Genomic DNA, 13,890 nt, shown 5'->3' on the forward strand with positions numbered 1-13,890 from the left:
TACAATCCCTGAGATTATGTTTAGGTTTCTTTGTCAGTATGAACGTTCCAAGTAGACCCCAGTTTTAACAAATTCTAAAAGCGTCTCGCGCAATCCTATTTAACAAGGCGTTCAGTCGCGCGCTGTTAATTAAACAGAGCTCGTAGCACTATTGTACGAAAGTATAGATTCCGATCCCCCATATTATCATGATTTTTTCTTGTGTCCGCTCCGACAAATAAGTGACCTATTCACCCTCTTGTCGGGCGTAAATATCAGTAAAGTTAGGCGGTAAGATCTTCCTACACTCTTTTCGTCACATTCGTTGTGTATACCGTAAGGATACTGGAGACGGTATCCGGACCGAGGGGGTTGCGGCACAAAACGTGTTAACTACTTTGCACTCCTCTGTGTTTTAGACTCCTCACATCGTTGAAATCCCTCGGCAATACAGTGCTTGCTGAGAGTGTTTCTATTATTCTGGCGTCCTCTGTGTATGCTAAGAATGCAAAATATTTGAATATGAGCTGTCTACACTCATTATCACGGAAACCCTGAATATCTGCAGTGATATTCACACTCTGAGACATTATTGTGAAACGTTCTGGGTATGGTGCAGCGCTTGTTCATTTATACAACTCGTTGCGCAACACCTGTGCGCAGCCAGTAGTTAATCACACGTTCATGTAGAACTAGAGTATAAGCTGCAATGTGTTCTGGGAAATTTACCGACGACTGCTGATTAAATTATCTCGTCCTGTTCTGAGCAGACTGTCAAGATGATTGGTGTTTGCTCCTTGAATTTCAGTGGACTAACGGGATATCCTTCCTCTTCTTCGTAGTAAGAGGCACAGAACCTCGCCTACATATCAAATGGTAGACTACAATCGTTTTCATCCCGATGCAGTGTAAACTCTCATACAGCTAAAATTCGGAGTTCAGGTAGACACTAACATTATTTAACCTGCAATCGTAAATTTTCGTTGAATCATTTTCCATATTCCCTCTCCCGTTGACCTGGAACGCAAGTGAGATGAATGTGGGCGTCTTCAATTGAACAGAGGTTTCAATAGCCCACGTTTGTCTGCTTGCAGTCCGAAGGACTATGTACTCGAAAATCTCCCATGAACGGAACGTTCATGATAGAAATACTCCAGCATTCAGCACTTTTAACAGCGCCAAATAATATTTATCTGATACTGTGACGTGTGGCTTTCTTTCAATATTATTATATTTACGGTGTTCTCATTCTCCTCTTGAGCTCCTCGAATGTATGAGCTGTTATCCGTTGCACTCTGTACCACAGTAAGTGCCTGATTAGCATTCATAACAATTCACGGCAAATCTTCAAGTATCCCATAAGCAGTTTTAGAGGTATACATATAGTAAGTCTCCTGTACTTTCAGCTGTTCTAGCCACTGTTTCGTCTTGAACCATCTAGCATCTTCTAAATCTTTAAAGTAAGAGGGAGAAGCAGATACACACGTTTAAGATTGATTCTGTACCTACAATACCTGTACGGTCAATCTCGACCCTGTTACGTTCGCCGGCCGGGGTGGCCGAGCGGTTCTAAGCGCTACAGTCTGGAACCGCGCGACCGCTACGGTCGCAGGTTCGAATCCTGCCTCGGGCATGGATGTGTGTGATGTCCTTAGGTTAGTTAGGTTTAAGTAGTTCTAAGTTCTAGGGGACTGATTACCTCAGAAGTTAAGTCCCATAGTGCTCAGAGTCATTTGCACCAACCTGTTACGTTCATTTTGTATCCCATGAAACACGAACGCTAAAGCATTACTTGCAACGTTCGATACCACTGTAGCAGTACTATCCGTTTCCATAAATGATCCCTCAAGATATATGAAACTCTTGCATCGGAGGGTTAAGGCGTCTTGGTGTTGGATGACGATCCTTATTTCATCATTCCTGTTGAACATGGTTGAGGCATAATGTTCATGCGGGAAATGCTGCTGATGTATAATATGCTCATCATGTTCTGCAGGGGGTAGATGTATCGACTGATATCATTACGAGGTTTCAAACCTACTTGTTGTAGAAACCTGTGGTAGAAACTTGGTGTTCTGTTGTGACGTGTCACGTTGTGAGTTGCGTGTGGCAGTTTTATACCTTACAGCTTTCCTATCTTTGTTGGCAGTATCTGAACGTCATAAATCCGGAGGATATTGTGAGTAGTGACTGGCTGAAGGTCACCACCACTTCCAGTGTCCAACAGCTTCCATCAAGATGAATATTATCTTGGTCGACAGGTCTGACTGGTTGAAGGTCAACATCGATTCCAGCCCCCAACAGGTTACAGAACGTTCAAAGGTCGTTATCGTCGCTTCTGTCTTCGAGAGGTCTCTACACATTCGGAGTCACTGCCGGTTCTGCTTTAGATGTATTCGTACAATGAATTTCTCACCATGAAAGTCAATAAGTTGATTATCCTGATCCACAATACACAGCTCCAGGTAGTTCTATGTCTGTACTGTTACTGGGACGGATACAGCGCTGGTAGGAGCCTCTACGATCCTATACCCGATTCCAATTAAGGGGAACAGACGGGAAAAATCTGATAATTGTATGAATGAATTTATTGTTGAGATTGGAGTTTCCTGCAAGGTTTTTGCAACACTCCAATGAAAATTGTTAAATACTTGTCTTTCGCCGGTGAAGTATAATTGTAACTCTTCTGGTGTTTGCGGGCCTACATTTGAGTCGAAATAGTAAACCTTATTTGCTTTTCCTTAGATGCTGCTGTTACAGCTGCAAGACGCAAGTCGTATCTTGCAGCAGCAGCTATCAGCACCTGAAGATGCCAAGCAGTCGCATCGCTGAAATATTGCGTGCTTTACACAATACGATCCATTGGCAAACCCTAGAAGTGTAGTTGCTTCAGACCTAGTCCTTTTTCGTATGGTTTCAGGTATAATACTTTTCCGATGCCTGCTGCTTCCATCTTGCGGCTATGTCTCCTCTGGCTGCTTCTGGGAGCTCTGTGCGTTCTTGATTGTTCTGGCGATAGCTACAGCTCCACCAGCCAGTGAACTATTTGCTGAGAGACCTGCGAAGGCAGGAATACGGATGAGGATTATTCCACCTGATTTCTTGTCTACTGGAAGAACCCAGGGTGCTTAAATTGGTCCTTTATTCTTCAAAACGCTTTCAGCTGTATACATTGCTATCAGGATACGATTTTTAAACGCCCCTCCCCGGCCTTCTTCTTATTTTCTTCGTCTTCTCCTTCACTGCAAGACATGCAGCGTCCACAACTTATTTGGAAATCGCACCCAAGACCAACTTAATTTTAACATGCTTAGTTATATTAACTACAAATGCTACGGTCCGCTGCCCTATTACATTATCCCTTCTCACACAAACTACATTTTGGCTTTATCAGCTAAAATTCGATCTACAGTGAGACACCCTGGGAGAACTTTATGTTCCACATATGCTATGTCATGTCCCAAACATGCCCCCCCGAGCAGGTTGATCCCCTTATAACCACGAGGCAAATGTTTTCGAAGCTTTGTATCAGATCTACAGTAGTTATGTCCTGGAATGTGCGACTCAGATGGAAGTTTGTCGAGAATGCCACCACCTCATTTAACGTGTCTCTTATTGAGCATGTTATGCTACTGTATTGGTTGTGCTCTGTGCTCCCCATTATACAGCATATTGTAAGCTTAAGTCCAGCTGTCTTGTGATGTAGAAAAACCATGCCACTTCATTTTCGCTCTACTCTCTCGACATCTTATGACATGCTCTATGAGAAATTACATGTTGTTCTGAGCTATTCTGGAATCTCTCTGTGTAAAAACACCCTCTATTATCAGTGCCACTGCTGTCTTTAAGATCTGGGATTTGTTCTCAGTATTTTGGAAACCTTGAAAATCTCGTTCGATCACTTTGGGAGTTATGGGTTCTCAAATACTTTCTTGTATATTGTGATACATACCAAATCACCAACATTAAATTTCAGCTTATGTGGATCCAGCTTTTAAATACGTTAGTATATCGTATCCATGAGTCCATTATCATGAACCCCAATTGGGCTCAATTTTCTTGTGTTATGTTTGGTTCCATTATACTGCGCAAATGTTTCTCGGAGGATATCTGACCATTTGTGCAAAATGCAAAGATTAAAACATAACCACTTTTGATTAGTACTGTTTTGTTCAGACATTCCACTTTACTTCTCTTCATGTGGGTGAAGATGTACTCCCTATCACTGTATCACAGTCGTGAAATACATATTGTAAGCCTCTCCACCGTGATCGGTCTGAAGGTTGCCCTGATATTGATTCGTCCATGTCTGCAAGAAATGCTCGAACACCTGTTTCTGTTTTAACAGATAATGCCCAGGTGGATTCAGAGTATACACAAATAACCATCCTAACATATTTTAATAGAATATTCACACTTGAATATTCCCTCACACCTACAATATCAGCCTGATATAACTCATCCAGCATTTAATCATAACATGATAATGAAAGTATGTTTTACAAGCTGGCTTTAACAGTTCTCGAACTACTGTCTCCATTGTTACTCAGTCATATCTCTGTCTCTAAGTTCGGAAGTTACTGGAACATTTCGTTTGAATGAGACATATTAACAGCACCAGTTGATGCCATAAAGAGTCGTAATCAATCTATTAGCTCATTCTGATCTTTTTAGTATACATTCTATGGAGGTTGATTCCTGAATCTTTTATGCTGGATGTCAATACCATCACCAGTGCTACGTGGAGCGTCTATTATACATCTTATAATGGTTTCGTATTTCGCACTGCCTCGATTTCCTGCTTTCATATGTACACTGGTCATCTGCAGTATTTCACCATATATCTCCAGACCTTTCGGAGAATAATTTACAAATTTCGAAGGTTTTGGGAAAATGAGAGTCATTAGACAAACTTTTATTTGAAATTCACTTTCCCCTACCAGTACTATTTTTTATTTTAAACTTATAGGCTGTATGCCTAACAAATGTGGGTTTTCACCACTGATACCAAATAGTTTGTCTATCCTATTATCGCCGTGGCAGTTAAATAAAATCAGCAACTTCGCCATCATAGTGTAATTTCGCTTACAGTTCACTGAAAGATTCAGTAACTGGTTTAAAGGTTCCTCTCAGAATCTGCTGTTTATCCAAAATTTCTAGCCCCAGCAGCATGATCTGTCGAACTAACTTCCATGCAGCGATGACCTTATGCTCTGTCGACATTGTTATATACTAAGCGGGCTGCTTCACAAGCTGCGCCTTAGATGCATTTCTCCCAATTCTATCAACATTTACTGTTAGACCATGTACTGTCCTTTCAGTTCCATCAACCTTCCCAAGTATGTCATTTATGAACATCTGAAGTGAAGTAACCATAAAATCCCATTCGGATCTATGGGAGCGGACTGCCAAGGAGAGAAGACCAGAAGAAAAAGACTGAACAATCAACAAAAGAATAACGATCTACGAATCGGAACGTGGAGTGACAGAGGCCTGAATATGGTAGGGAAGCTATAAAATATGAAAAGGGAAATGCAAAGGCTCAATCCAGGTCAGTGAAGTTCAGTGGAAAGAAGACAAGAATTTCTGGTCACATGAGTATAGGGTAAAATCAACGGTAGCGGAAAATAGAATAACTAGTGTAGGATTCTTTATGGATAGGACGGTAGGCCAGAGAGTGTATTACAGTGAACATTTCAGCGATACGATTATTCTTGTCAGAATCGACAGCAAACCAACACTGACAATGATAGTTCAGGTATACATGCCAACGTTGGACGCTGAGGATGAAGAGATAGAGAAGGTACATGAGCATATTGGAAGTATGATACTCACATATATGAAGATGAAAATCTAATAGTTGTTGGGGACTGGAAGGCAGTTGTAGGGGAAGGAGTAGAAGGAAAGGTGACAAGAGAATATGGAATTGGGACAAGCAATGGGAGAACAGACTAACTGAATTCTGTAATAAATTTCAGCTAGCAATAGCGAATACTCTGTTCATGAAACACAATAGGAGAAAGTATACTGGCAAAAGGCCCCGTACCCAGCAGCTGACATAAACTCAGATCAAAATGCGATAGTGATGAAGAGTAGGCAGAAGCTCAAGATATTAATCAGGAAGAATCAATATGCAAAGTAGTGGGATACGGAACTAGTAAGGAATGACGAAATATGGTTCAAGCTTTTCAAGGCTGTAGAGACAGCAGTAAGGAATAGCTCAGTACGCAGTAGAGCTAAAGACAAATGGACATCTTTAAAAAGGGCAATCACAGGAGTTGGAATGAAAAACATACATATGAGGAAGTTAACTGCGAAGAAATACCTCAGTTGGTCGTTGAAAGAAGGAAGTACAAATATGTTCAGGGAAATTCAGGAATACAGAAGTACATGTCGCTAAGGAAGGAAACAAATCGGAAGTGCTGGGAAGCTAAGACGAAATTATTCCATGAAAAATGTGAAAAAATCGAAAAAGAAGTGATTGTTGGAAGGGCTTACTCAGCATACAGGAAAGTCAAAACAACCTTCGGTGGAACAGAAAGCAAGGGTGGCAACATTAAGAGTGCATTGGGTAGTCCTCTCTTGAATGCAGAGGAGACAGCGGATAAGAGGGAAGAGTAAACTGACGGTCTCTATGAGGCGCAGTATTTGTCAGATGTGATAAACGAAGAAATAGGAGTTGATTTTGAAGAGATAGGGTATCTAGTGTTTCAATTAGAATTTAAGAGAGATTTGGATGACTCAAGATCAAATAAGGCAGAATTTCTAAAATCATTTGGAGAGACGGCAACAAAACGACTTTTCACGTTGGTGTGTAGAATCTATGAGTTCAGGACATACCATCTGATTTTCGAAACACTATCATCCACATAGTTTCGAGGACGTCAAGAGCTGACAATTGCGAGAATTATCGCACAATCAGCTTAACAGCTCATGCTTTAAAATTGCTTACAAGATTATTATATAAAAGAATGGAAAAAAGTTGAGGATGTGTAAGATGACGACCAGTTTGGTTTTAGGAAAGGTGAAGCCACCAGAGAAGCAATGCAACCATTGCGGTTGATAATGCAAGCAAAGCTAGTTTCATATCAGCGCACAATCCGCTGTAGAGTGAAATTTTCATTCTAATTTCATTCAAGGCTAAAGAAAAATCGGGACACCTTCATAAGATTTGTCAACCTGGAGAAATCGTTCGACAATGTAAAATGGTGGAAGATGTTCGAAATTCTGAGAAAAATAGAGGTATGCTATAGGGAAAGACGGACACAATATGTATGAGAGCCAAGAGCGAATAATAAGAGTGGATGCTCAAGAACTATGCGGTTGTATTAAAAAGGGTGTAAGACAGGGAGGTAGTCTCTCCATCCTACTGTTCAATCTGTACATCTAAGAAGAAATGATGGAAATAAAAGAAATGTTTAGTGGTGGAACCAGAATTCAAGGTGAACAAAATCCAATGATACGATTCGCTGATGACATTGCTATCCTGTGTGAAAGTGAAGAAGAATTACATGATGCTCTGAATGGAATGAACAGTGTAATGTTTGCAGAATGTTGATTGAGAGTAAATCGAAGAAAGACGAAAGTAATGAGAAGTAGCAGTAATGAGAACATCAGGTTGATGGTCAGGAAGTTAAGGAACTCTACAATCTAGGCAGCAATATAACCAATGACAGACAGAGCAAGGAGGACATCAATAGCAGACTAGCCCTGGCACAAAGGGTATTACTGGCCTAGATAAGTCTATTAGTATCAAGCATACGCCTTAATTTGAGGAAGAATTGAGAATATATGTCTGGAACAAAGCACTGATTGGTAGTGAAACGTGGACTGTGGGAAACCGGAATAGAAGAGAATCTAAGCATTTGAGATGTGGGGTTACAAGCGAATGTTAAAAATTAGGTGGCCTGATAAGGCAAGGAATGAGGAGGTTCAGTGCAGAATCGGAGCGGAAAGGAATATACGAGAAACACTGAAAAGGAGAAGGGACAGGAGATAGGACATCTGCTATGACAGTGGGGAATGACTACCATGGTACTAGAGGGAGCTGTAGAGGGCAAAATCTGCATAGGAAGACAGAGATTGGAATATAAACAGCAAATAATTGAGGGAGTAAGTAGCAAGTGCTACTCTGGGATGAAGAGGTTGAAGGAATTCGTGGCAGGCTGCATCAAACCAGTCAGAAGACTGATGACCCAAAGAAGAAAAAAAGTCTGTCCTCTTGGGTGGAGTGCTGGAGTGCACCGGCATGCACGCAGGTTTGTCCATGGTGTGATGTATATTAATATGCACAACTCTTTCATATATATATATATATATATATATATATATATATATTAAGTAGGCTGTTAAGGTTTCTATGTTGGTAACGCCACGTAGCGCTCTGTATGAAAATCACTGGCTGTGCTGTGTGCAGTTTGTGGCTGGTTGCCACTGTTGGAATATTTGGTATTGTAGTGTTAGGCAGTTGAATGTGAACAGCGCGTAGCGTCGCGCAGTTGGAGGTGAGCCGCCAGCGGTGGTGGATGTGGGGAGTGAGATGGCAGAATCTTGAGAGCGGACAATCTGGCCGTGCGTCCAGCAGAGAGAGTAAATTTTTAAATATTGGGCATCGTGAACTGGTATATATATATATGATGACGTTTCAGTATTATTAAGGTATATACATTGTTTGTTCTCTATCAAAATCTTTCCTCTGCTAACTATGCCTATCAGTAGTAAGTGCCTTCAGTACTTAGCATCTTTTATTTAGCTGGCAGCAGTGGCGCTCGCTGTATTGCAGTAGTTCGAGTAACGAAGATTTTTGTGAGGTAAGTGATTTGCGAAAGGTATAGGTTATTGTTAGTCAGGGCCATTCTTTTGTAGTGATTTTTGAAAGTCAGATTGCGTTGCGCTAAAAATATTGTGTGTCAGTTTAGTGTTGATCAGAATAAGTAAAGAGAGTAACGTCTGAGTACGTTCAGTTTTGCTCAGCTGTTTGGAAAGCTAATAACGTAAGAGGTTTTCCAGCACAGTAATTCATAAATTTTTCTGAGGGAACGTTTCATATGTCGACCCTTAGCCGAGGATACCTCACTGGAATCTTCTGATTTTTTTCTTGTAGTTTGTGTAATTAGTGTAGCTATTGTTTATTGCTAGAGCGTAATTGTAGAGAGAATTTCCTTTGTAGTTGTAGTTTTTCATTGTCGTACAGTAAAACAGTGGTGGCATCCATGTAGATTTGCACCAAGTATTTCGCAGCTGCGCTTGCAATTAACTAGATATCAGTTTCAGTGCAATGTGAAAGTGTTTTTTTTTATTTTTGCTCTTCAAACTGGGCTTTTCTTGTTATCATGTGAAATACGTGATAATTATGGCGTGTGAAAAACTTAACACTAGGCTTCAAAGTAAATTGAGAACTGATTGTGACGACGAGCATAGCTTATCAGCACCACCGTGTAATGAATTAACAGACATTTAAAGTAGTAATTTGGTAATTGTGCATAGGGAAATCGAGCGGATGGAAAATAATGGTGTAGACAGTGAAACAATTAGTGAACAGAAAAGCATTATCGATCGATCGGTCGGCAACAGCTCTCCTCAGGAATCCGAAATTACAGGACACAATCTTGCAAATACTGTAGATTCAGGTTTTGCATCCTCACCGTTTTCTCAAATACGTCAAGACGCATTTTCTGCTTTTCAAAATGCGAATTTTGCCGGTTCAAATGCACTGCCGAATAGCACTGAGGAACATGTTTCAGAAATCAGTGCATTCTTATTACAATTAATGCAACAACTGGGACAAAAAGCTTCAAATGTTAGACACAATGGAACGAAATCAGAGACACGCACAGCAAAAGTTAGACTGAATGGAAAAAATCTTCAAAACTTAGACACGATGGAACAAAATCAGAGACAAACACAGCAACAGCTTCAAAAGTTAGCCTCAATGGAAGAAACGCTTGAACAAACACGTGAAAGTTTAACTCCTGAGTTACTTAAAATCGAATCTAAATGTCAAAAAGTCTGTAATGAGGTAAAAACACAAATTTGTGAGCATTTTCAACCTATTTTTCGTGTCATGAAAACACATCCAACTGCCCAACACTACAATAGCAAATATTCCAACAATGCCAACCAGCCACAGACTGCACACAGCACAGTCAGTGATTTTCATACAGAGCGCTACGTGGCGTTACCAACATAAAAACCTAAAGAGCCTACGTACATAGCCCCCATGCTCCCCACAAAAAATTTTACAAATTGTTTTGGGCAGTGACCAATACAGATTTCAAATTATTTTTTCATAATTACGATAACAAACAAAATCAAATGCACACACTTATTGATACAATGTTGGTCAAAACCCGAAATTTTCTCACAGTCCTTAAAGACAGTCCTGATCATTCATCACAGTAAAATTGCGGTGTTTTTTTTTCTCGAAGTCTCAGCAGTAAAGGAAAATGCAGGCGGAAGTTGTGGATTTCCATGCAGTCTTGAAGAAGTAGCGTTGTCCTTCGAACGGAAAGACAGTGCTGTCTCTTGACATGCAGACCGGTAATGGGCCACAACAGAGCAAACCCACAGCGGAGTCAGTCGAAGTTTTGAAGACAGTTAAAACGAAGTCTTTGTGTCAAGGATCCTTCAACAACCCTTTCATTACGCCAACTACATAATGTATTGATGTGAAATAAGCTTTCGTAGGAAATACATGTCATCGACTATCACACACACGCACACACACACACACACACACTCTCTCTCTCTCTCTCACACACACACACACACACACACGCACACACACACACCGCTGCTGCTGCAGTATTCTAAACATTGCATTGAAAATACAGAGACAGTAACTTTATTGTTATTATTATGAGAGGTATAGAAATATAATATAACACAGTTTGCTGTAATATACACTACTGGCCATTATAATGGCTACACGAAGAAGAAATGCAGATGATAAACGGGTATTTATTGGACAAATATATTATAGTAGAACCGACATGTGATTACATTTTCACGAAATTTGTGAGCATAGACCCTGAGAACTCAGTACCCTGAGCAACCACCTCTGGCCGTAATAACGGCCTCGATATGTCTGGGCATTCAGTCAAACAGAGCTATGATAGCGTGTACAGGTACAGCTGCCCATGCAGTTTCAACACGATACCACAATTCATCAAGAGTAGTGACTGGCGTATTGTGACGAGCCAGCTGCTCGTCCACCATTTACCAGACGTTTTCAGTTGGTGAGAGGTATGGAGAATGTGTTGGGCAGGGCAGCAGTAGAACATTTTCTGTATCCAGAAATGCCCGTACAGGACCTGCAACATGCGGTCGTGCTTTACCCTGCTGAATTGTAGGGTTTCGCAGGGAGCGAATGAAGGGTAGAGTACGGATCGTAACACATCTGAAATGTAACGTCCAATGTTCAAAGTGCCGTCAATGCGAACAAGAGGTGACCGAGACGCTTAACCAATGGCACCCCATCCCATCACACCGGGTGATACGCCAGTATGGCGATGACGAATACAAGTTTCCAATTTGCGTTCACCGCGATGTCGCCAAACACGGATGCGACCATCATGATGCTGTAAACAGAATCTGGATTCATCCGAAAAAATTAAGTTTTGCTATTCGTGCATCCAGGTTCGTCGTTGAGTACACCATCGAAGGCCTCTTGTCTGTGATACAGCGTCAAGGGTAGCCGCAGCCATGGTCTCTGAGCTGGTAGTCCATGCCGCTGCAAACGTCGTCGAACTGTTTGTGCAGAATGTTGTCTTGCAAACGTCCCCATCTGTTGAGTCATGGATTGGCTGCGCGATGCGTTACAGCCATGTGGATAAGACGCCTGTCATCTCGACTGCTAGTGATACGAGGCCGTTGGGATCCAGTACGGCGTTCCGTATTACCCTCCTGAACCCACCGACTCCATATTCCGCTAACAGTCATTGGATATCGACCAACGCGAGCAGCAATGTCGCGATACGATAAACCGCAATCGCGATAGACTACAATCCGACCTTTATCAGACTCGGAAACGTGATGGTACGCATTACTTCTCCTTACACGAGGCATCACAACAACGTTTCACCTGGCAACGCCGGTCAACTGCTGTTTGTGCATGAAAAATTGATTGGAAACTTTCCGCATGTCAGCACGTTGTAGGTGTCGCCACCGGCGTTAACCTTGTGTGAATGCTCTGAAAAGCTAATGATTTGCATATCACGGCATCTTCTTCCTGTCGGTTAAATTTCGCGGCTGTAGCACGTCACCTTCGTGGTGTAGCAATTTTAATGGCCAGTAGTGTATACAGGGTGAGTCACCTAACGTTACCGCTGGATATATTTCGCAAACCACATCAAATACTGACGAACCGATTCCACAGACCGAACGTGAGGAGAGGGGCTAGTGTAATTGTTTAATACAAACCATACAAAAATGCACGGAAGTATGTTTTTTAACACAAACCTACGTTTTTTTTTAAATGGAACCACGTTAGTTTTGTTAGCACATCTAAACATATAAACAAATTCGTAATCAGTGCCGTGGGTTGCATTGTAAAATGTTAATTACATCCGGAGATATTGTAACCTAAAGTTGACGCTTGAGTACCACTCCTCCGCTGTTTGATCGTATGTATCGGAGAGCACTGCAACATACATCGCGTTTCTACAGAATGATCTGCCAACGTTGCTCGAAAATGTCCCACTGGAAACGCGTCGACGTATGTGGTATCAGCATGACGGTGCACCTGCACATTCCGCAATTAAGACTAGGCTGACCCTTGACAGGATGTTCGACGGGCGTTTCATAGGACGTGGAGGACGCATAAATTGGCCAGCCCGTTCTCCTGATATTACACCTCTGGACTTCTTTCTGTGGGGTACGTTAAAGGAGAATGTCTGCCGTGATGTGCCTACAACCCCAGAGGATATGAAACAACGTATTTTGGCAGCCTGCGGCGACATTACATCAGATGTACTGCGGCGTGTACGACATCCATTACGCCAGAGATTGCAATTGTGTGCAGCAAATGATGGCCACCACATTGAACATCTATTGGCCTGACATGTCGGGACACACTCTATCCCACTCCGTAATTGAAAACGGAAACCACGTGTGTATGCGTACCTCACCCCTCATGGTAATGTACATGTGCGTCAGTGAAATGGTTCAAATGGCTCTGAGCACTATGGGACTTAACATCTATGGTCATCAGTCCCCTAGAACTTAGAACTACTTAAACCTAACTAACCTAAGGACATCACACAACACCCAGTCATCACGAGGCAGAGAAAATCCCTGACCCGCGTCAGTGAAAAAGACCAATAAAAAGGTGTTAGCATGTGGACGTAATGTGCTGTTCCAGTCTCTTCTGTACCTAAGGTCCATCACCGTTCCCTTTGGATCCCTACGTAATTCGGTGCTCTCCGATACACACGATCTAACAGCGGAGGAGTGGTACTCAAGCGTCAACTTTAGGTTGCAATATCTCCGGATGTAATTAACATTTTACAATGCAACAAACGGCACTGATTACATATTTGTTTATATGTTCAGACGTGCTAACAAAACTAACGGGGTTCCATTTAAAAAAACGTAGGTTTGTGTTAAAAAACATACTTCCGTGCATTTTTGTATGGTTTGTATTAAACAGTTACACTAGCCCCTCTCCTCACGTTCGGTCTGTGGAATCGGTTCGTCAGTATTTGATGTGGTTTACGAAATATATCCAGCGGTAATGTTAGGTGACTCACCCTGTATATTCAGTAGTCATATAGTGGATGCACAACACCAACAAAATCAATTTGTTCTTCCTTCATCTTCAGTCCTGTACAGAATTTGGCAAATGAAAGTTTCTTGTATGTTTCCCTCAAAGTGATGGGTATTCCTTAAGCTTCTTGTTTTGGTATCGTGTTG

Source organism: Schistocerca americana, chromosome 2 (assembly GCF_021461395.2).
Source record: "Schistocerca americana isolate TAMUIC-IGC-003095 chromosome 2, iqSchAmer2.1, whole genome shotgun sequence".
In the NCBI taxonomy this organism is placed as follows: Eukaryota; Metazoa; Arthropoda; class Insecta; order Orthoptera; family Acrididae; genus Schistocerca; species Schistocerca americana.